Source organism: Rana temporaria, chromosome 1, assembly GCF_905171775.1.
Source record: "Rana temporaria chromosome 1, aRanTem1.1, whole genome shotgun sequence".
Taxonomy (NCBI): domain Eukaryota; kingdom Metazoa; phylum Chordata; class Amphibia; order Anura; family Ranidae; genus Rana; species Rana temporaria.
The window spans coordinates 369,791,541-369,816,756 of record NC_053489.1 but is presented as its reverse complement, the minus strand read 5'-3'; the positions used below and the strand labels follow the sequence as shown (position 1 = coordinate 369,816,756).

The window sequence follows — 25,216 nt, the reverse complement described above, 5'->3', positions numbered from 1 at the left end:
AGGAAATAGAGAGAAGAAGAGGGATAGAGGGAAGGGAAGGGTGGGGAGCTAAGATGTCTAACCTATATCTAGACGGCAGTCAAGCTTTGACATAAGCGGGTGCCAGAGGAACACCAATATAGTCAGCCCAAGGGCCCCAAGTCTCATGAAACCTCTCAGAAGAGTCATCCAGTATGCTGGATAACTTTTCTTGGGTCATGACCCATGAAATTTTTTGTTTGGCTACCGAAACCAACGGCTTGGGCTGTTTCCAGGATTTTGCAATGGCAATTTTGGCCCCAAGCAGAATAAAGTGCAGTAATTTTTGAGTAGGTTTGGCCAGGAGAGGGATATGGGCATTCAGGAGAGCCACTTTGAAAATCATGTTGAAGATGATTCGCCAGAAGGCGCGGATCCTAGGACACTCCCACCATATATGAGCCATAGTGCCTCTCAGCTGACAACCCCTGAAACAATTTGGGTCTCCACCTGGATACATGGCCGCTAATCTGGAGGGTGTGAGATACCATCTAGTAATGACTTTAACACTTGCCTCAATCAAGGACGTTCCCTGGATACCTCGAAATGATCTAAAGAATGCTTTATGCCAAGATTCTTGGCTAATGTTCATTTGAAAGTCAGCCTCCCAAGCCTCCATATAGGATGTTTTGGTTGATGGGTGAGTGAGGGTTGCATAGATTGCCGAGATACCGCCTCTCCGCTCCACGGCTTGACCGCACCAGGTCTCATATGAGGTAAAGTTAGGGGGTAAAGGCTTAGATTTCCAGATGGCATGCAGGAATTGTGAAATCTGCTGAAAGCGGGCTTTCTCCGATTCAGGAAGTTTCAGGGTGTGAATACAGAAAGATAGGGAAATAGGACCACTAGAGGTAAAATACTGTCCTATCCGATACAGCCCCTTATCCATCCACCACCTAAATTCCTCAGGTCGTAATCCGGGAGGGAAATCAGGGTTATTAAAAATATGGGCTAAAGGACGGATAGAGGAGGTAAGGCTGGTGTTTTGTCTAAGGCGATCCCATAGGGCAAAGGATTGGGACAACACTGGGGATAAGATAGCTGGGCGAGATTTGCTAGGGATCCAAAGAAGGCAGTCCAGAGGTGTAGTGGGAACCGCCTGTTCCTCTATGCTGACCCAATCTGGTATATTGTGTTTGTCATATATAGATGAGAGCTGTGCCAATCTAGCTGAGAGGTAGTAACTGTGAAGATCGGGAAGTCCAAGCCCTCCTTTGCGTTTGTGTCGAAAGAGTGTGTCCTGAGGTATACGATACCCCGAAGAGCCCCATACGAACTTAAGCAGTTTACTTTGAAAGGACTTTAAGTGATTCCTTCTGATTGGGATAGGGAGGGAGCGAAAGAAATATAGGAGTTTAGGGAACAGGGTCATTTTGATCGAGTTGATCCTACCTATCCAGGATAGGTTAAATTTAGACCAAGTAAGCAGGTCAGTTTCTAGTTTTTTGTATATGGGGGGATAATTAAGGTTATAGAGAGCCTCGGTCTTGGCTGCTAAGGTGACGCCAAGGTATTTGATATTTGACTCACTCCAGGTGAATTTGAAGGACTGTTGGAGGCCCTGAACTTCTTGGGGACTTAGGGATATATTTAGTGCTTGCGATTTGGAGTAGTTGACCGAGAGACCCGAAATTTTAGAAAAGTCGTCCAGGGTACGACATAGGTTGGGGAGGGAGGAGATGGGAGAGGTCAAGAACAATAGTATGTCGTCCGCAAAGAGGGCACATTTATGGGTCTGTTCCCCACATTTGACTCCTAATATATTGGGATTCTGTCGTATGGCAATAGCAAGAGATTCTATTGCAATGGCAAACAATAATGGCGACAGAGGGCAGCCTTGTCTAGTGCCTCTCTTAATTTCTATTGGTTTGGAGTAATGACCATTAATCCGAACCAGCGCCCTAGGGTGTGCATACAGGGCTCTGATAATACCCAGAAACCCGGTCCCAAATCCCCAGCGTTCAAGAACACTGAAAATGTAGGGCCAGGAAACAGAATCAAAGGCCTTCTGGAGGTCCAATGACAATAAAAAGCCCTTCTGGGGGGTCCCTCCCGTCCAATTGGTTTGTAGGATCGATATTAAATCTATTGCACGTCTAATTTGGTCTGGGCCTTGTCTGCCCGGTATAAACCCCACTTGGTTCCTGTGTACATATTGTTCAATAAACCCCGCCAGTCTGTTGGCTAGTATTTTAGTTAGGACCTTAAGGTCGTTGTTGATAAGGGAAATTGGACGGTAATTTTGGACATCTTCTGGGTTTTTGTCAGGTTTGGGTATAACTGTGATGAAAGCCGTGTTAATCTGGGGATCAAAAGGGTTGCCCATGGTTTTGGAGTTAAAGAATTTGACCATATGCGGTGTGAGTATATCCACAAAGGATTTATAATAAGGAATGGAAAGACCGTCCGGTCCTGGAGCTGACCCCTTGCGGAGACCCTTGATCACCTCCCTTACCTCATCGTCTGTAATTGGGGAATCCATTATGTCCCTGTGAGCCCTCGAGAGAGAAGGAATGGGGAGACCATCAAAAAATTGTGAATGTAGGTCCGTCGAGGGCGGTGTATGAGAGTCATAGAGGCTTGAATAGAAGCTGTGAAAAGCCTCTAGAGTTTTGGAGGGATTGGTCGTGGGAGGATCCCCCCCTATTTTGATTTTAGGCATGGATATCAGTTTGGTTTTGGGGGAAAGTTTAGATGCTAGCATGGTGCCGATTCTATCGGCTTTGGTAAAGAATTTGTGTGCGCCCCATCTAAGTGATTTTTCTGCACGGGTCGTCAGGGCTAGGTTCAGCGCCAGTCTGGCATTATCAAGCAGGGTAGTCGGGACCCCAGTCGGATTCTTTTTATGCAGTTCCTTAAGAGAAGTATATTCCTTTTCTAATTTATCTATGTCTGCTAACCTTTCCTTTTTAACACGCGATGAGATTTTAATAAGCTTACCCCTGATAAAGGCTTTGTGGGCCGCCCAGAGTGTTTCTTCGGAGACTTCCCCAGTGTCGTTGAGCTTAAAGTAATCCAATAGGGCTGCACCTATCTCCTTGACTCTGGCCGGCTCAGAAAGTAGCGACTCATTCAATCTCCACAACGTACGCGATCCCTCCCTGATGCCTAGCTTAAGTGAGATAAAAACTATGGAGTGGTCTGATAGAGCGGAGTCCCGTATGGATGCCGACAAGACTGCCGGCAAAATGGTGGAAGGTGTAAGAATGTGGTCAATGCGAGCATAGGTAAGTTGTGGGTGGGAGAAGTGGGTGTAGTCTCTCTTAGAGGGGTTGAGTTCTCTCCAGGCGTCCGCTAGGCCAAAGCCATGCAGAAGCCTGGCTATTTTAAGACTTTCTCTCGTTGGGCGTATCAGTCTGGACCCAGGAGGTTTAGTTTTGTCCAGTCCTTGGTCCAAGGCCATGTTGGAATCCCCGCCAAATACAATAGTGCCTTCTAAATTAGGGGATAGGGCTTCTAACATTATTTTAAAAAATTTTGCTTGCCCCCTGTTAGGTGCGTAATAGGATACAAATGAAAATAATTGATCCCCTATTGTGCCTTTTATTAATAAAAACCTCCCATCCGGGTCAGAGATGTCGGAAATCTTAACAAATGCACATTTTTTGGAGAATAGAATAGCAACCCCTTTTGTTTTGTTTTCTGCACTGGCTAAATAAAATTGGGGAAAATGCTGATGAAGAAAAGTAGGGCTGTATCGGATAGGAAAGTGAGTCTCCTGTAACATAATGACATCAAAATGGAGAGCTTTATAGTGATCCAATACCTTCCTTCGTTTAATCGGGGAGTTTAAACCTTGGACATTGTGGGATGCGATGCGGAGCTTAGAATCCAAGGAGTTAGCCATGGAGTTCAGAGGCGGCCCCCCAGCACGAGCACCCCACACTCACCTGCTGCAGTGTCGGGTCCGGGAAGGTACTGGCCCCAAACGCAGGCACCGTCATGAGGTCTGAACCCCCTGAGTTGAGTCGGATAACTGAGGGACCAGAAAGCATGATACATGTTAGACAAGCAAAAAGATACATAGGGATCAAGGGAAGAGGGTGGGGTAGACAGAAAAGAACAGAACCAGAAAGGTCTCCTGAAATAAGGAAAAGGAGCGCTAGGGAGGAGAAGCCCCAGGCACTCATGACAATGAATTCGTAACTAGCTCTCCCTAAATCAGGGAAAGCCGTCCATCCCTCGGAGACCATAAGGCGTCCGAAGGCTGGAAGGAGGCGCATAGGAGCCAGGCCCAGACCGGGCGCCCATGAGAAAAATATGATCACAGAAGATTAATTGAATCGGTGCACGACACACAATAAATTCTGCACAGGGGTGTAAGAGCGAAAAATCCCCGACCGCCGCCGCGGACCCCCCCAAAAAGGGGTACGGGGGGAACCCGCCCCGGCCACCGGGGAAACCCAGCAACAAAACTTCGTTTCACCCCCATAACAGTACGAAAGAGTCTTACCAACTGCGGGAGAAAAAAATAAGAAACCCCGTAATATTCCGGTAGTAAACTAAAAAAAAAAAAAAAAAAAAAATTTTTATATATGCAACCTCCCTAAGACCCAATGGGTTTAGCTTTAGTTAAAAGGCCGGTACTTAGTAATCAGGGGGGATACATATGATATAGATAACAATTCTAGCATATCTGTGAGTATATATATAACACTTGAATCCGGAATCTACATTACAGTAGAGACTAGGAAAAAAAAAAAAAAAAAAAAAAAAAATTATGGGAAGAGAAAAACACCACAAAATGGAGGAAATAGAGTTAGATAAGTCAAGTCAGAATATTCAGCTCAGCCAAGGCTCAGCTTGACGTTGAACAAAGACCTGCTATTCAAGCAGGTGAGGCACTACTTCAGGTTGCTCCTTCATCCTTAGCCTTCTTATTTTTGTTCTTCACCCATAATGGAGATGGAGGGCTAGTAGGAATGGCTCGTTTATTAGATCCCTGTCCAGTGTTGGAAGTGTCCATATCTGCTTCTTGTGCAATGATCTTCAGGCGTAGGAGTAAGGCCTCTCCTTCTGGCAGATTGGAAAAAGCGTAGGGCTTGCCTTTAAATTCAAATTTAACTGCGAATGGGAAGGCCCATTTATATTTGATCACTTTCTGGGTTAGAGCTATGAGTAGAGGTTTCAAGGATTGACGTCTCTGGATGGTGGATGGAGAAAGGTCGGTGAAAAGTTGTACCTGATGTCCCTGGCACATTATGTTCTGATTAGATCTTGCTTGCCTCATGACCTCCTCCTTTATGAAATAATGATGGGGTTTGGCAATGATATCCCTAGGGAAACCGTCTTTCCTGGGAGGTCCCAGGGCTCTATGAGCTCTATCCAGCTCCAAATGATGGGGAGCAACAGAAGGGATGAGATATTTAATAAGGTCCTGCACTGCCTCTGGCACATTTAGAATGGTCTCAGGGAGCCCGCGGATTCTTATATTCGATCTTCTCGATCTGTTCTCGAGGTCATCTATACGAGACATTGCAATGTCCAATTGGTCTTGTAGTGTTTGTATGTGGCTGAAGTTCTGTGAAGTAGCAGCCACTGTCTCCTCCATCTTGCTTTCAATAGCTTCAATTCTGGATCCTAGGGAATGGAAGTCTGCCTTTAGGTCCCCTGTTATTTTAGCAGCAGTTTGAGACAGTCCTCTCTCCAGAAGCATGGAGAATTTGAGGAATAGGTCATCCATTGATACTGCAGAGCCCTGTAGCTGCGTGTCATGGCTGAGGGAATTTTGTGTTAGTAGTATATTAGCCCCCATTAGTAAGGGAGGTGATTCAGCCCCCTCTGGCATTTTTAACAGGTTGAAGGCTTCCTGGGATAAAGAGCTCTTCTGAGGGGAACTTCCCACTGCCTCTGGGGAAAACTGCTGGGGGGAGAGGAAGGGCTGCACCGGCCTGTGTGTCCCTCTTTCAGTCAGGCTGTGTGTGAGGGCTTTAGACTGCTGCGTGGCGGCCATCTTGGATTTACCTCACGGCTTCTCACCTCTCATAACTTCCCAAATCCTCCTCCTTTTCGTCCGCCGATGGCACCAAAATGTGCCCAATAGCCCGAGGAGTCCGCTCGTACCGTCCGTGACGAGCTACGACGGCCGTGGACCGAGCTAGGGGCGCCGCTGTCTGAGCCTGGAGCGGAGCGCACGGATCAGGCGTCCATCACCGCCGCTCGCGCATGCGCACTCCAAGGCTGACTTGTTCATGTCCTGCTCCTCAAGGTATGTCACTGTTTGCTAATCTATATTGTAAATAGAAGTTTTCTGTAGAGTGTGCCCAAAGTCTTTATAATATTTGATGATTCACTGCAGGTCTGGTCAGTGTTTTAAAAAGTTCCTCTATTTTACACATGGCATGGCATGGGGGTCACAGCACCGTCTGTCCATTCTGCTTTAGCACCATGGGACCCCATGCCATGTGTAAAATAGAGGAACTCTTTAAATTACAGACCAGACCTGCAGTCCAGGCTGAGTAAGGCCTCAGAGCACATGGCATTACGGTCTGTATTTAACTGCTTGATGTGCTTATTTTGGGCCTGGCTGGTTCACATGTTTGTGTTTTGGCGGCCCACATTTGCGCAGGCACAGCAGCCCATTCATTTGAATGGGCCGCCATGCCTGCGTTTCCTGCAAAGAAAAGCGCATGCCACATGTAATAGGCTGCGCACACGGCACACCTATGCCCATCAAGCACTGAAATACAGCACTGTCTGTACATTCTGCTGTCTGCTGTGACTCACCTGCAGTTCCCGCACTGTCAAACTTGCTGCATTTTTAGACGTTTAGGTCACGCTTTTAAAAACACAGTGCGTTTGTGTGTGCAAGAACTGCAGGTAAGTAGCATGGTGCAAAAGCAGAATGGATTTCAAGGCAACTGTATTTTTAAAATGCTGAATGCACCTTTTTTTCTGCAGGAAACGAAGGCATGGCAGCCCATTCAAATCAATGGGCTGCTGTACCTGCACAAATGAGGACAGCCAAAACACATACATGTGAACCAGCCAGGCCCAAAATAAGCTGGAGGGGGGCCCAAAAAAATGTTTGCCCAGGGCCCAAACCATATTAAAGACGGCCCTGCCCCCGTCATACACAGATGATGACAGGTCTTTCTTGGAGATGTGCTGATCGCCCGTCCAGCACGCTGAAGGGAGCCCAGGCCACCATGGATGAGTGCCCGGGCTGCAGCTTGGTCATGGGGAGTGAGACCTTGTACACACGAGAGGATATCCGCTGAAAACGGTCCGCCGGACCGTTACCAGCAGATAAATCCTCTCGGCGGATTTTGATCTGATGGCTGTACACACCATCAGATCAAAATCCCCGCGGAATACATCCGCGGTGACGTGGCCGCGGCGGCGACGTGCGCGACCCTGGAAGGTAAATACTTCCACGCATGCGTCAAATCATTACGACGCATGCGAGGGATGGGGATCGGGCGGACTTATCCGGTGAGTCTGTACAGACGACCGGATAAGTCCGAAGGACATATTCCAGCGGATAGATTTCTTAGAAAATACGTCGGCTGGATTTTTATCCGCTGGAAAATGTCCGCTCGGGCCTACACACGACCGGATCTGTCTGCTGGAGCTGATCCGTGGATCAATCCCAGCAGATAGATCCGGTCGTGTGTACGGGGCCTGAGATGACCCCATACACTATCACATACCCCCTTCTTCTCTCTTAGAGAGAGGGACCCCCATCTCACCTGGGGACAGGGACCCCTTCCCATCTGGGGACAGGGCCCCCTTCTCACCTGGGGACAGGAGCCCCTTCGCACGTGGGGACAGGGCCCCCTTCTCACCTGGGGACAGGAGCCCCTTCGCACGTGGGGACAGGGATCCCCATCTCCCTTGGGGACAGGGACACAATCTCTCCTGGGGGCAGGGTCCCTTTCTCACCTGGGGACAGAGACCCCTTCTCATTTTGGCACAGGGACCCCTTCTCACCTGGCGACTAGGACCCATTCTCACCTGGGGACCGGGACCCCTTGTCACCTGGGGACAGGGACCCCTTGTCACCTGGGCACAGGGACTCCCATTACCCCTGGGGACAAGGACCCATCTGCCCTGGAAAAAAAAGGACTCCATCTCTCCTGGGGACAGGGACCCCATTCTGCCTAGAGACAGGAACCCCATCACCCCTGGCAACGGGGGCTCCATCTTACCTAGGGTCCCCATCTTCCCTGGGGACCAGGACTCCACCTCTCCTAAGAAAAGGAACCCCATCTACAGTAAGGTGACCAGATTTATAATATGAAATCTGGGGACATATTTTTTTTTTCACTACTAATGGCGGCAGTCAGTGACTCTGCCTGTCGCCGCTGCCGCCCACCTACCGGCTACTACTCGGTGGGAAGCAGAGGAAGATCACTCTGCCAGGTAAGGCAAGGAGGTAAGCAGGCAGGTGACTGGCTGGGACTTGAGCCAAGGCAGAAGAACATGAGAGCGGAGCTGAATGGGCATGCACACGAAACTGAAGAATTTTCCCTCCGCTCCGACCAGCACATGATCATCAGAAAGGGGCTCAGAAAAAATAGACCCCCCCTAAGCTAGTAGGAGCCGAGGATCAGGGTGTGTAATTCAGATTTTTTTTATTAACTTTATACTGACTGTCTTTGAAATTGCCCCAGCCCCTGTTCAAATCCAATCTGGGGACAAAACTGGGGACAGACTTGGTCCGGGGACAGTGTCCTCAATCCAGGGACTGTCCCCTGAAACTGGGGATGTCTGGTCACCCTAATCTACAGACCATGCTGGCTGGCAGGGCTGGTGTCAGCCACCCTAGGGTGCCAGGATGGAGGAGGGGCAAAACACACAGAGGAAATCTGAATCCCCAGCCATTTGAGGGGTGTACCCGCAGGGGTCATGTACAGAGCTATTCCTGTCCATTCATTCTATGTAGCTGAGGCTGCAGAGAAGAAGATTGGGTGCTGTGTCCTCAGTCTTCTTCTTTATCTCAAAGGTGGAACATTTGAGGTCTGTTTAGACCTCTGATATCTCACAAAAGTCCCCCAACGGGGCTCCTAAAATTTAAAAAAATAATAATAATAAAACTACTGATACCAGTGGCGGAACTACAGGATTACAAAGGTCATACCTGTGTCCGGGCCCTGGAGTTCCACCACCGGACTCTGAGGAAAGGGCCCGGCTGGGGTTTAGGGGGGCCCTTCATGGTTTCTTGCACCGGAGCCCTGAAGGTTATAGTTACGCCCACAGGCGTGCCCACAGAGTGTGCCAGGTGTGCCCAGGCACACCCTAATCACCCTGTGCTGCTTCGTCACAGAGAAAGGGACTCCGGGAATCTTTATCCTCAGCCCCTTTCTCTGTCTCAAATATGAGATATCAGGGGTCTGTTTAGGCCCCTGGTATCTCACCAAAGCCCCCCCAATGGTGCTCATAAAAAATTGTAACAGAAAATAATAAAAAATGATTGTAATTTTTTTTTTAAAAAGTAATAATAAAAAAATAATAAAAAGAAACTACTGACAACAGTCCCTGCCCACTGACACCATCCACTGTTCTACTGACACCGTCCATTGCCCTACTGCCATATATATATATATATATATATATATATACATGCATGCATGTGTGTTTGAGCTTTGGGGTGCACACCCTAATGTAATAGGCTGCCCACACCTATGGTTACGCCACTGGATCATACAGATATGTGCAGGTGATCACGGACATATGTGTGCAGATTATTTAACTGTTATATATGTGGGGGACAGGTGTTTTTACTATGTGGGGACATGTGTTTTGGGGACATTGTGTGGGGACATGTGTGTTTTACATTGTGTGGGGACACTATGCTGGTGATCAGTGTGTAAAAAGCTGTAAAAAACAGCTCATACACACTGATCACCAGCCAGCTGCAGCGATCCACTCTCCTCACTGACAACTTCTGTGTGAGGAGAGCCGATCGCCTAGTAATCGGCTCTCTATTCACATCACATGACGGCTGTGATTGGACACGGCCGTCATATGATCAGGAGAGCCAATCACAGAACCCTCCTGCCGTAAGTGGTCCATATGAACTTGGTGCTGAGTTATTCACCTTAACCACATGCCGACCGGGCCATTGCCGAAAGACGGTTACAGCGCGGTCGGCTTATTCTGGGAGGACGTCCTCCCATAATCTTGCTCCTGGGCTCCTGGGGCGCGCTCCCGGAAATATCCGTGACCGCCAGGTCTAGAAGACCCGGTGCATCACAGATCACGGTAAATGGCCGCTGACAGCGGCCATTTACCATGTGATCGCTCTGTCAAATGACGGAGAGATCACTTGTAAACAAACCGGCGTCATGTCATGAAGCCAGTTCCTCTCTTCTCTCTCTGTACCGATCGGTACAGTGTGAGAGGGGGAGAGATCCCATCCATCCATGCTCAGACATCCCTGCCATACTCTGCAATACCCTGCAATACTCTGCCATACTCTGCAATGCCATGCCATACTCTGCAATACTCTGTAATGCCCTGCCATACTCTGTCACACTCTGCAATACCCAGCCATACTCTGCAATACCCTGCCATACTCTGCAATGCCCTGCCATACTCTGCAATGCCCTGCCATACTCTGCAATGCCCTGCCATACTCTGCGATACCCGGCCATACTCTGCAATACCCTGCCATACTCTGCCATACTCTGCAATACCCTGCCATACTCTGCGATACCCGGCCATACTCTGCGATACCCGGCCATACTCTGCGATACCCGGCCATACTCGGTGATACCCAGCCATACTCTGCGATACCCAGCATACTCTGTAATACCCAGGCATACCCAGCCATACTCTGTAATACCCAGCCATACTCTGCAATAGCCAGCCATACTCTGCAATACCCAGCCATACTCTGCAATAACCAGCCATACTCTGCAATACCCAGCCATACTCTGCAATACCCAGCCATACTCTGCAATACCCAGCCATACTCTGCAATACCCAGCCATACTTAGCGATATCGAGCCATACTCAGCCATACCCGGCCATGCTCAGCCATGCTCTGCCATACTCTGCCTTACTCGGCTGTACTTGGCCTCTGTATGTGTGCCAGGCTGTGGAAGTCTCACACATGTGGTATCACCATACTCAGGAGGAGTAGGAGAATCTATTTTGGGATTGTCATTTTTGATATGTACATGCTATGTGTTAGAAATATTATATAAATGGACAACTGTGTGTTAAAAAAATGCGTTTTCACCACTTCCCGCCGGCCGTCATATGATGTCCTTGACTTTGTGCAGGGATATCTGAATGATGCCTGCAGCTACAGGCACCATTCAGATATCAGTTTTTTCAGCCGGAAATTCCCTACACCATAAGAATGATCATATCGGCTGTTCTGCCGCTTGATCGTACTTGCGGGAGGCGAGGGGGGACATCCCCCCTCCCGCTGCCTTCAGGTGCTTCTACTGACTCACCGCTACGATCGAAGCCAGGATAATTTTTTATTTTTTATTTCAGGCTTCCGAGCCTAGAGGTGAGATCTTATTGACACTATATCTCACTGTAAAGAGGACCTGTTATGCCATATTCCTATTACAAGCAATGTTTACATTGCTTGTAATAGGAATAAACATGATCAAAAAATGTATTTTTGGGGAAAAAAGTGTCAAACTAAAATAAATAAAGGAAAATGAACAATACATTTTTTGTTTTTTAAAGCGTCCCTGCCCCCATGTTATCGCATGCACGTAAGTCCCGAACACATATGAAAACAGTGTTCAAACCACACATGTGAGGTATCGCTGTGAACGTTAGAGCGAGAGCAATAATTTCGGCCCTAGACCTCCTCTGTAACTCAAAACATGTAAACCAGTAAAAAAAAATTAAAGCTTCGCCTATGGGGATTTTTAAGTAGTCAAGTTTGGCGCCATTCCACGAGCGTGTGCAATTTTGAAGGGTGACATGTTAGGTATCTATTTACTCTGCAAAACTTCATCTTTCACCTTATGTAAAAACATTGGGCTAACTTTACTTTTTTTTTTTACGCAAATTTTATTTTTTTTCTTAAACGCGTTAGAAAATTGCTGCGCAATCGTGAGAGATAAAAAGTTGCAACGACCGCCATTGTATTCTCTAGGGTCTTTGCTAAAAATATATATATAACATTTTGGGGTTCTATGTAATTTTCTAGCAAATAAATGATGATTTTTACATGTAGGAGAGAAATGTCAGAATTGGCCTAGGTGCTCCAGAACGCCTGAAGGTGCTCCCTGCATGTTGGGCCTCTGTATGTGGCCACGCTGTGTAAAAGGCTCACACATGTGGTATCACCATACTCTGGAGTAATAGCAGAATGTGTTTTGGGGTGTAATTTGTGGTATGCATATGCTGTGTGTGAGAAATAACCTGCTAATATGACAATTTTGTGAAAAGAAAAAGAAAAAATCTTGACTTTGCAAAGAATTGTGGGAAAAAATTACAACTTCAAAAAACTCACCATGCCTTCTAAATTTTTACCTTGGAATGTCTTCTTTACAAAAAGTGGTAATTTGGGGGATATTTGTACATTTCTGGCAGGGGCGTTGCTAGGTGTGAAAAAGACCAGGGGCTTTAGCCCGAAGTCCAAGCCCGGCGGCGGTGTGTGCGCACGCGCGCAGGGTTGGTTGGGGGTTTAGGCTCACTTGTTGGATGCTGCCTGGGTCACCAGTGCCCATTCATGTTGACCACTAAACTGACCTACCAGACCCCTACACTAACCACCCTGACACATATACACTGACCCCCCTGATCCCCCATACACTGATCCCCTCATAATGACACATACACTGATCCCCTCATGATGACACATACACTGATCCCCTCATGATGACACATACACTGATCCCCCATGATGACACATACACTGATCCCCTCATGATGACACATACACTGATCCCCTCATGATGACACATACACTGATCCCCCCATGATGACACATACACTGATCCCCTCATGATGACACATACACTGATCCCCTCATGATGACACATACACTGATCCCCTCATGATGACACATACAATGATCCCCTCTGCAACGCCCCCCCTCTGCACCCCCCCTCCACACCTCTGTTCCCCTCTGCACCCCCCCTCACACCTCTGTTCCCCTCTGCACCTCTGTTCCCCTCTGCACCCCCCCTCCGCACCTTTGTTCCCTTCTGCACCCCCCTCCACACCTCTGTTCCCCTCTGCACCCCCTTCCACACCTCTGTTTCCCTCTGCACCCCCTTCCACACCTCTGTTCCCCTCTGCACCCCCCTTCCGCACCTCTGTTCCCTTCTGCACCCCCCCCTCCACACCTCTGCACCCCCCTCCGCACCTCTGTTCCCCTCTGCACCCCCCTCCGCACCTCTTTTCCCCTATGCACCTCTGTTCCCCTCTGCACCTCTGTCCCCCTCCGCAACTCTGCACCCCCCCTCTGTACCTCTGCATGCCCCCCACACACATATAATTTCCTCTCTGTACCCCCCGGCACATCTGTCCCCCACCTCTGTTTCCCTCTGCACCCCCCTCTGCACCTCTGTCCCCCTCCGCAACTCCGCACCCCCCCTCTGTACCTCTGCATGCCCCCCACACACACATATCATTCCCCCTCTGTACCCCCCCTGCATGTCTGTTCACCCCCCCACACACACACACATATATCTGTACCCTCTTCACACCTCTGCACCCCCCTCCGCACCTCTGTTCCCCTCCGCACCTCTGTTCCCCCCCCTCCACGCCTCTGTTCCCCTCTGCACCCCCCTCCATACCTCTGTTCCCCTCTGAACCCCCCTCTGCACCCCCTTCCACTCTGCACCCCCCTCCACACCTCTGTTCCCTTCTGCAACCCCCTCCACACCTCTGTTCCCCTCTGCACTCCCCCTCCGCACCTCTGTTCCCCTCTGCACCCCCCCTCCGTGTCTTTTAATGGCCAGGTCAACTAGGCCTTCCAGTTTTTTTTAAAGTGGGGGGCTGGACTTCTTGATCGAGTAACTACTACTGTGTTGTCCTGAAAATAAGCCCTACTGTGATTTTCAGGGAGGGCTGCAATATAAGCCCTAACCCAAAAATAAACACTAGTTTGCAGGGCTGGTGCAAGGATTTTTGACACCCTAGGCGAAACCTCATTTTGACGCCCCCCCCCCCCCTAAGGCTTCGCCCCTCACTGAGATTTTTGTGGTGCCTCTTCACCTATTTCTTCAGCCGTGGTCCACAGGCCTGCACCTGTGCCTCTGGACACGGCCCGAAGACAAATAGTGAATGGCAACGTCTCGCTTCCTCACACCAGCCGTGGTCCACAGGCTAGGACAGTATACAGACAAACTGTGTACAGTAACTGCCTGTCTGTACGAGAAGACAGATACGCTGACAATGTTTTACAGGCTCCTACTAAAAATAATAATAAATGCACATTTTTGAACCTGTAAAAATATCTGCATTTATTTATTTTTTTACAAAGGTGGACTTGAACCTTCACACCTCAGATCGCCCCAATTCCTGTATTTTCAGGTCTCAGATCACCACTTTTCTTCCACCTTTACAATTCAGTTCACCCTAAATGCCTGTTCCCCTCTGCACCCCCCCTCCGCACCTTTGTTCCCCTCTGCACCCCCCCTCCGCACCTCTGTTCCCTTCTGCACCCCCCTCCACACCTCTGTTCCCCTCTGCACCCCCCTCCACACCTCTGTTCCCCTCTGCACCCCCCTCTCCGCACCTCTTTTCCTTTCTGCACCCCCCCTCACACCTCTGTTTCCCTCTTCACCTCTGTTCCCCTCTGCACCCCCCCTCCGCACCTCTGTTCCCTTCTGCACCCCCCTCCACACCTCTGTTCCCCTCTGCACCCCCCTGTTCCCTTCTGTACCCCCCTCCATACCTATGTTCCCCTCTGAACCCCCCTCCACACCTCTGTTCCCTTCTGCACCCCCCTCCCCACCTCTGTTCCCCTCTGCACCCCCCTCCACACCTCTGTTACCCTCTGCACCCCCCCCATCGCACCTCTGTTCCCCTCTGCACCCCCCCCTCCACACCTCTGTTCCCCTCTGCACCCCCCCTCACACCTCTGTTCCCCTCTGCACCCCCCCTCCACACCTCTGTTCCCCTCTGCACCCCCCCTTCGCACCTCTGTTCCCCCCCCCTCCACACCTCTGTTCCCCTCTGCACCTCTGTTCCCCCCTCCACACCTCTGTTCCCCTCTGCACCCCCTTCCACACCTCTGTTCCCCTCTGCACCCCCCTCCACACCTCTGTTCCCCTCTGCATCTCTGTTCCCCTCTGCACCCCCTTCAACACCTCTGCACAACCCTCCGCAACTCTGCACCCCCCCCCTCTGTACCTATGTTCCCCTCTGCATGCCCCCCACACACACATATCATTTCCTCTCTGTACCCCCCTGCACATCTGTCTCCCCCCCCCACACATATATCTGTACCCCCTTTGCACCTCTGTCCCCCCCCCCCTCCGCACCTCTACACGTCCCACACACCTATCATTTCCTCTCTGTACCCCCTGCACGTCTGTCCCCCCTATGTATACAGTGCAATGCACTGTAAACTTGACAACGGAGTACATTTTTTATTTCATGTGACCGCAGGCTGCAGCACCGAGCATGCTGCCTATGCTTCCACTATACCTGAGTCAGCGGTGGGTGATGGCTTTACTCTATGAGAGTGGCGCTGCTGCTGCCTGCCTGTCCTCTCACAACAGATCCCCGAGCGACCAGGAGGAGGGGGAGCCGATATCGCGGCAAGCCCGTATGCAGGGCTTCCATCTCATCCGCCCCAGCCGGTTCCATCGAGCACTTCCGGTCGGCTGCTCCTTGTCTTGGCTCTCTCCCCTCATCTTCTCATTGCTAGGGCGGCACTGCAGAGTGGTCCGGGATGTCTTCACAGGCGCAGCCGCCCCCTAGCCTGGTGGCTGGCGCCATAAGGCAGCATGTGTTTAAAAAAAGTCAGTCCTGGAGGTTCTTTAATAATCCGAATCCCCAGCGAGTGGCTGGGGATCCGGATTTTGCCGCCCCCCTTACCCTGGCGCCCTAGGCAGCTGCCTAATCCGCCTATTGCTAGAGCCGGCCCTGCTAGTTTGGAAGGGCTGTAAAGTCCTAAAATGCACTGTATTACAGTGTTGTGTGGTCTAGACTGTGTATGTTTCTGTGGTCTGTTTGTGGTGAATACCTTTGTTGCGGTGCGGCTCGGCACTCAGCTAATCCCCCGCTGCTCTCCTCCTCTTCTCCCAGCTGTCAGGCATCTCGGGCCCCCCTCCCTCTGCAGTGCTCAGAGCAGGTAAGACCAATCAAGCGGGCCATGGAAGCGCTGAGCGGTGCTCAGCTGATCCCCTGCTGCTCTCCTGTCCTGCCAGTGGGGGATCTTGGGCCCCCCTCCCTCTGCAGTGCTTGGAGTGGGGAAGACTGATAAGGCGGGCCATGGAAGGGCTGAGTGGTGCTCAGCTGAATCCCCTGCTGCTCTCCTCTCCTCCTCTTCTGCCAGCAGGCGATCTCGGGCCCCCTCCCTCTGCAGTGCTTGGAGCGTGGAAGACTGATCAGGCTGGGTAACGGAAGCGCCGAGCAGCGCTGTAGGAAGGTACAGTGTTTGTCACAGGTGGATTGCAGAGGCATGCACAGTTTACATTGTATAGTACTGTAATATAGTGCATTTTAGGATTTTACAGGCACTTTTAACTCAGTTCCACTGGCCGTTATGGATTCCTGACAGGCAGGGAGGAAGATGGGGAGAGAACACAGCACATGACAAGCCCTACCCTGAAAATAAGCCCTACTGGGTCTTGTGTTACCAAAATTAATATAAGACCTGGGCTTGATTTCGGGGAAACACGGTACGATTAACTGTTACCGTGGTAACATGTGTAATTGAATAGGACCACTCAGTCACTAAAGACTGGTAGCGCACTCTCAGCACAGGATGGATGCATATTTTCAGCATGTGGGCGCTAAGGCCCGCCCTCTTTCCTGTCACACATGCGTGTTACGTGCTCGGTAAGAGGTTATACCCAAAAAGCACATGGTGTTGACCCAATCACAAGCATTTTCAGAAGGTGGCCTATAAATCATCACACATATTAACATCATCCAATCATTGATGCTGTATGGTTTTTTCTGGCCTTTAAAAGCTGGAATAGCGAGCTGTAACAGTAAGCCGCTTTTATTAGCTCGGCCCCCCTACACCACAGGTGTCATACACAAGGCCCGCAGGCCGAATCCGGGGAGGGGATGTGCTGGACATCTAGGCCCAGATTCACGTAGATGGGCGCAAAATTGTGCAGGCGTAACGTATCTCATTTACGTTACGCCGCCACAAGTTTTTTTAGGCAAGTGCTTTATTCACAAAGCACTTGCTTGTAAAGTTGCGGCGGCGTAGCATAAATCACCCGGCGGAATTCAAATTTGGCGGGTAGGGGGCGTGTTTCATTTAAATGAAGCGCGTCCCTGCGCCGTCCCTAAAATATCCCAGTGTGCATTGCTCCAAATAACGTCGCGAGGACGTCATTGGTTTCGACGTGAACGTAAATAACGTCCAGCCCCATTCACGGACGACTTACGCAAACAACGTAAATTTTTTAATTTTCGATGCGGGAACGACGGCCTTACTTAACATTGGCTGCGCCTCATAGACCCAGGGGCAACTTTACGCCGGGAAAAGCCTAACGTAAACGTCGTAACTTTACTGCGTCGGCCGCGCGTACGTTCGGGAATTCGCGTATCTAGCTAATTTGCATACTCGACGGGGAAATCGACGGAAGTGCCACCTAGCGGGCCAAAAAAAAATTGCAGTTAAGATCCGACGGCGTAAGAGACTTACGCCTGTCGGATCTAATGGATATCTATGCGTAACTGATTCTAAGAATCAGTCGCATAGATCCGATGGCGCTACGCAGAGATACGACGGCGTATCTGGAGATGCGCCGTCGTATCTCTTTTGAGAATCTGGGCCCTAATCTTACAGATACAACTGCCTTTTTTGAGGGCAATCATAATGCTGATGTGGCCCACTATGAAATTGAGTTCGACACCCCTGCCCTACACAGTAATAACAAATGGTTCCATGTGAACACGTACTCCCTGGGCACTGGGGGCATAGTGTTCCACCTAGCCTGCGGCACCAAAAAGAACACCACAATAGCCCCTGGGTGCGGATGACAGGTCTCATCATCTAACGGTGATGTAGTCACCATGGCACCTCCTTGGCAATGACAGGCTCCGCCCCGCTTGGTAAAAGACAGGCACACACCATTTGAACGGAGAAGGACTGCAACATCAGGGCTATAGAGCGCTCGTTGTACGCATAGGGAGCCCTGACAGAACCGCTCCCTTCCAGACACCGCCTTGGCTCCGCCCCTCCCGTTATTCTCTGCTGGGTCATCGCCTCAGGCACGGTATTTCCGGTGGCTGGAGCCTCAGCACCGTGCACCTCGCTCGGATGATTGATTGATGCTCGGAGAGCGGCTTCTTCTTCTTCATCCTCCTCCTCCTCCAGATGCTACCGGTGAGAAATGACAATAACCTGATAGGAATTGTGTCACGACAATGGCTGGGGGAGCCTTGTGATGGAGACTTCTTTTCTTCTTCCCTTCACCCCTTCCTAGCTTATTATGTCTGCTCTTATGATGTAATGCTTAGCGGATTGGGCTGGCAAAGGGAGGTCATATATTTATTTCGCTCTGCCTTGCCAGTGGAATATAGCGGGCACATTGAGCAGGGCAGTGGTGCAGTCTACCTGAGCCTGGCTGCAGGCATTCAGTGCTACAATATGGGAGATGTTCATTATTATCCATTATTGCATAATCCTAGATTTCATTTTTTTTTCTCCACCCTATGAGGCCTGTGGTAGCGTTGTGTTGTGCGTTGACAGGGATTTATTTGCACCAGCATAATTCTTGGCTTCTTTATTTTTTTTAACGCCCATACAGTTGACACTGTACTGTAAAATTGTCCATCAGATTTTGGTTGCTGCTGTCACTTTCTTGCAATGGAGAACAGAATGCACTGCTGCTGCTCTTTGTAAGGGGGAAAAAAATAACCCGTTAGGTCTGATTGGCTCAAATTAAAAGAAATCAGTATGGTAGACAGGAAAAAAAAAGAAGAGATTATTATCATTATTATTATCATTATTATTACACAGTAGGTTTTCCTCCTCTCGAATTACAGGTTAACCTTGACCTAAAGAGTATGCCACCTGGATCATAAGCAAGATTCAGATTTCATTTTCTAAAACAATGATTTGGCGTACAAATGTGTAGAGGAAGCAATCAAAAAATGACTGATTGGAAAAGAAATAAATGAAATGCTTTGCTTTGAGGAGATTCTAGCAGAGAATACAGCTTCTTGAGTGGTATCCTCATCACCCACTCTGTAAGACCATCTGTTGTTCTGCTGGGGGAGGGAAGTGAATAGCTGATAATTCTGGATAGCTGCATTCCTCCTACCAGTGAATGGGAGGGGGAGAAAACGATTGGAAACATCTCCATTGTAGGCCGCAAACAGAAAGCGATCGCTACACCTTTCAATCTGCACCATACAATCTTTTATACCTTGCACAGGCTTTGATATTATTGGGGGATATTTGGACAGCTGCAATCGTATATGAAAAATTATCTTGCTCAGTTAAATGCATTATAGTGTATGGAAGGGTTGCTTGAAGATCTCTAGCTGTATAAGTCAAATGCATTGATCTGTATTACACTGGGGTTTTCTAGGAGTATGGGTGTAATAACCCACCATACTGGATAATGATTTCTAGATAATGGCAGTTGGCATTGTAAACAATAGATGAAGAACCCCACAGTTGGATGGTACAGCCCTTGTATGATGTCATTGATTCTTTATTGCAAATCTATTTCAACCTGTTACTCAACCCATCCAGCATCCAGAATAACCTCTATAAAAAAGTGATATTGAGTGTGTATGTAAAATATATATATATTTTTTTCTTTTACTATTTTGTGTTAAAGAAGAATTCCAATTATTGATATTTTTAGTTACCAGTTGTAGTGGTGCACCTTAGACCAATGTAACTATACATATGCCATACCTGTGGGATCCCTCGAAGCTGGAAATCACTGTTGTAGACATCATTAATTCAGTGATCTCCACTTGCTTCTGGGCTCTGTGCTGAGATGCAGCAATGTAAACTAAGGCGGTCACCCGCTCGGCACGGGAGCCATTTATGGATCGCTTTGCATTTTCTCAATGAATGCAAAGCTTTCTGTGGGCAAGGTGGAGAGGTGGGATGGCAACGTCATGCTCATCACCTCATTTAATCAGAGAATTCTTTGCTTCTATTGATAAAATGGAAACCATTTTCTGAATAGTGCCTGTGCCTAGCTGCTGACCTTCTGTGTTAAAGGAGAAATTCAACCTGAGCTAGTTTTGGCTGGGCTTCTCCTATGGGTCACAGGAGTGCAATTTGTTTTGCACTCCTGTGACCCGTTTTCAGCAGAGAGCGGGCTAAAGTCCCAGAAATCAGTCCAGGCACTGCATCATCACGACAATAAAGTCGGGATCCGCTAGGTGCATGGACTGATAACCGTCTCGGGCTCTCAGCGAGGCGCTGAGAGCCTGAGACGGCTGCTCCCCACCCCTCAGCGCTCCAGTGAGGCTGCATTCACACCTGAGCGTTTTGTAGCCCGAAGCTCGACGCTCAAAGACGCTAGAGGGGAAAAATAACATTATTCTCTATGGAGATGGTTTACATCTCCAACGCCGAACGCCGAAAGAACGCCGAACGCCTGAATTTCAAACAAGTCCCAGACCCTTTTTTGACGCGCAAATCGGGCGGCTTGGGTGTTGTACATTGATGCAAATGACCTGTACAAAACCGCGTTTTGACGCGGCAAATCGCAGGGAAAAACGCCACAATTTGTCGCGGTAAAAAACGCCGCAAATCGCCTACGCCTAGGTGTGAATGCAGCCTTAGTGTTGGGGGGGGGTGGGGGGCACAGCGGAGAGCTGCAGATTGAGGTGGCGGGGGTCAGATGCAGCATCAGACCGATGCTGCATCCACCTAGGTAAGTACTAATCTGAAAAAAAACATACTTTTCTTTTAATGGTGCAGCTAAGCAGCTGATCGGCATGGGATCCAGAAGCCAGAGGTGATCACTGGTTTAGTAGTATCTACTACAGTGATTTCCAGTTTTAGAGGGATCCTACAGGTATGGCATAAGCATGGTTACACTGGTCCATGCCAGACCAGTCTAACTATGCAAAATGGCTCACGTTTATTTGTAACAGATTTATAAACGATAAGAAAAGGGTAACATTTTAGTCAGCTTTTAATGATTCTTACTTGGGAAACTTGTGAACATTTTCTATAGCTTGAGGAAATTCTGAGAATTTAAAATACATGCTTTTAAATTACATTACAGCTGAATCTGTGTGGAAACTGGAAACCACTGTAGTAGCCTCAACTACTACAGTGATCATCGCTATCTTCTGGGTTGCATGGCTGCCCTGCTGCACAGTATTATTATTATTATTATACAGGTTTTATAGCACTTTACAATCTAAAGGGAAACAGTACAGTTACAACACGATAAAATACAAGAAGGTTAAGAGAGCCCTGCTCATAAGTGCTTACAATCTAATAGGGTGTGACAAGTGGTACAAAAGGTCATAACTGTGGAAATGAGCCGATGGAAGAATTAAAAAAACAGTAGTTAGTTGGAGGTGTGATGAGCTTCCCTGAAGAGATGAGTTTTCAGGGATCGCATAAAGGTGGCCAGAGTAGGAGATAGCCGGATAGATTAAGGTAGAGAGTTCCAAAGGATAGGCGAGGCTCTGGAGAAGTTCTGGAGATGTGCGTTGGGAGGGGGAGGGGAGAGCTAGAAAGCAGGAGGTGGAGAGGATGGTTTGGATGATATTTGGAAACAAGTTTGGTGATGTGCTTGGGGCAGAGTTGTGAATGGCTTTGTAGGTTGTTGGTATTCTGAATTAAATTAGTTGAGCAATTGGAAGCCAGTGGAGGGGTTGGCAGAGAGGGGTGGCTGACACTGAGGAGTTAGTAAGGTAGATGAGCCTGGCAGCAACATTCATAATAAACTGAAGAAGAATAGCCTGTGCAGAGGTAGGCCTAAGGCTCCATTCACACCTAGGCAGCATCGCAAATCACGGTACAAATAGCGGCGTTTTGTACCGCGATTTGCGGCAACAAAACGCCGGTATTGTCCGCCTACATGTGCCCCAGATTGACCCCCTCTATGGAGATGGTTCCCATCTCCTAGCTGAACGCCGAAAGCCGCCTGAAGAAAAGGTGCAGGTGCCAGCTTAGCAAGTAAGGGAAATCGTCAGTGAAGCCTTCATGCTTCACAGTCGGTTTCCTACTGCGATGCGCTTTCTGTGTGTCCCAGAAGGCAACGGGGGGGGGGGGGTGCTTATGGGGGAGGGGTTGTTGTGCTCTATTGTTTAAAACTTTTTGGATTTCATAGTTTCAGTAAATATACACAAATCTTCCTCCTCAACAAACCTGGAATGGGATCAATGTTAGAAACTTGGCTACAGAGGAACGTTTCTGCAAATAAGCCACCAAATAGAAAAGTATAAAGTTGTTTTCATTAAAGAGTAGTGCTATTATAATTTTTTAAACCCTTTTGACAGGGTGGCTTTAGGCACATATTTGTGCTAATCACATTTAGACCCCTTTCACACTGGAGGTGTTTTTCAGGTGCCTTTGGGCTAAAAATATCGCTTGTAAACCGCCTGAAGAACACCTCCCCTGCAGTTCCAGTGTGAAAGCCCGAGTGCTTTCACACTGGGGCGATGCGCTGGCAGGACGTAAAAACAAAAAAGCCTGCGAGCAGCATCTTTGGGGCAGTGTAGGAGTGGTGTATACACTGCTCCTGCCCATTGAAATGAATGGACACCGCTGCCGGATCGCCTGCAAAGTGCTTCGGCTGTGGCACTGCATGGGTGCATTTAACCCTTTATTCGGCCGCTAGCGGGGGTTAAAAGCGCCTCGCTAGCGGCCGAAAAGCGTTGCTAAAATGACGGTAAAGAGCTGATAAAACTAGCAGCGTTTTACTGTCAACGCCCGCCCGCCCCAGTATGAAAGCAGCCTTAGTGACTTTCAACCAGTTTTTTATAAAAAAAACAAACTGATGAATGCAACCAACACTTTTAATTCTCCAGTACTTCAACAAAGGACAATTAACCACTTCACCCCCAGAAGAATTGACTGCCCAATGACAGGGCCATTTTTTGAGATTCAACGCTTTAACTGACAATTGCGCGGTCGTGTGACGTTGTACCCAAACAAAATGTACGTCCTTTCTTTCCCACAAATAGAAGTTTGTTTTGGTGGTATTTAATTATTTTTTTTTGCGCTATAAACAAAAAAAAAGAGTGACAATTTTGAAAAAAAACAAAACACAATATTTTGTTCTTTTTGCTATAATAAATATCCCTAATTTTTTTTAAAAAAAAAGCAATTTTTTCTCAGTTTAGACCGATATTTATTCTTCTACATATTTTTGGTAATACAAATTGCAATAAGCGTATATTGATTGGTTTGCACAAAAGTTATAGCGCCTACAAAATTGGGGAAAGATTTATAGCATTTTTATTATTTATTTATTTTTACTAGTAATGGCTGCGATCTGCGATTTTTATCGGGACTGCGACATTATGGTGGACACATCGGACACATTTTTGGGACCATTGGCATTTATACAGCGATCAGTGCTATAAAAATGCACTGATAACTGTACAAAATGTCACTGGCAGGGAAGGGGTTAACACTAGGGTGCGATCAAGGGGTTAATTGTGTTCCCTAGTGTGTTTCTAACTGAAGGGAGATGGGGCTGACCTAGAGGAAATGACAGATCGTGGTTCCTAGCTATTAGTAACTCATGATCTGTTTTTCCTCACAGAAAAGTACAGGGATGTGTGTGTTTACACACACATGTCCCTGTTCTGCCTCTCGTGCCCACGATCGATCATGGCCGGCAGTCACCGCGACTGCCCGTCACAAGCATCGGCACCCCCGCGATGCAGCGAGCACGCACCTCGGACAGCGCACGCCGGCTATGTTGCTTAAATGGACCGGCGTACAGCTATGCAGTATAATGATGGCGGCTGGTTGGCAAGCTGTTAAATTATTTTAAAGTAGATTTATACCCTTATTGGGGGTCCCTGAACTCTTCATTTCCTTGGCCCTTTCATGGAGTTTCAGATATTCATCAATCCCCCAACATTGATTGTAGGGTTGTCCCGATACCGATACTAGTATCGGTATCGGGACCGATACCGAGCATTTGTGCGAGTACTTGTACTCGCACAAGTGCTCCCGATGCCTGACCCGATACCTTGGATGAAAGAGAGAGAGAGAGGCCGTGTGTAACAGGAAGTCCGCGGGCGGAGTCAGCGGGCGGAGCAAAGACCGAGTCCTCACGCAAGTAAGCTGCCAGGGGTGCAGGGTGTACTTTGCTTTCCATTGTTTCTGCTCGCTCCCCTCTATGCCTGCACTTCTCCCCATCTATTGCCTTCCCCTCAGCACGGTATCTGTGCTCTGTTATCCATTAGCAGACTTGTAAAGAAGGATGTCGGATCCCAGTTACTGGACTGCGGTTCAGAGGAGTAAAAAGGGGCTCTACTGCAACCATCAAAGAGGTAAACAGTCGTTTTTGTTTCCCAACACTTCACATTTCTCCTACAAGTGTGTTTGTTTGTTTTTTTTAGCAAAACTGGGACAGCCAATCAGCTTCTAGCTTTCATTCTTCAAAGCCTGACTGAACAAAGCAGAAGCTAGCAGCTGATTGGTTGCCTCCACATCTGCTCCAGTGTGGATAAATGATTGCTGTATCTCTGCATACACTTGAATAGAAAGAGAACCATTCATGATATAATTTTTATTAATAGCAAATATTATATAGTAGTGATCATTTTTTTGGGGGGCTCACAAACACAATAAACGACACAATTTTTGGTAAAGTATAAAAGATGAGGGTGCATCGCGCAACTACATCATCCATTGGCGTCACAGAGCCGTCACATTTGTTAACTAAAGTGACGCTATGTGTTGCCTTCAGGCCTTGAACATCCCGATGCCCATCTTAGTACACCCTGAACTCGGCCACATTAGGCCAGCAGCAGACATCTTGTTACACCGAGCCCATATAGTTTGAACTGGGTGTAACAAGATGTCTGCTGCTGCTTTTATGCGGCCGAGTGCAGGGTATACCAAGATGGGCGCCGTAAGCAGCATAGTAAAATATTTTAGTTTTCTTTTTCCTCTCATGTAATTTAA

The 25,216-nt window shown here is 48.4% G+C and overlaps 1 protein-coding gene across 18 annotated transcripts in view; it reads left to right on the top strand.

The window, feature by feature from the left end:
- Nucleotides 1–18,199: 18,199 nt before the first annotated feature.
- PTPRS (protein tyrosine phosphatase receptor type S) overlaps nt 18,200–25,216 on the top strand; it is a 565,376-nt gene continuing 558,359 nt past the window's right edge. For 11 of the 18 annotated variants that reach the window (XM_040322493.1, XM_040322436.1, XM_040322492.1 and 8 more), the window contains exon 1: nt 18,200–18,463. The gene's annotated coding sequence lies outside the window, so the exon portion shown is untranslated. The remainder of the gene's footprint in view (nt 18,464–25,216) is intronic. The other 7 variants (XM_040322494.1, XM_040322495.1, XM_040322491.1 and 4 more) reach the window with 2 other exon arrangements.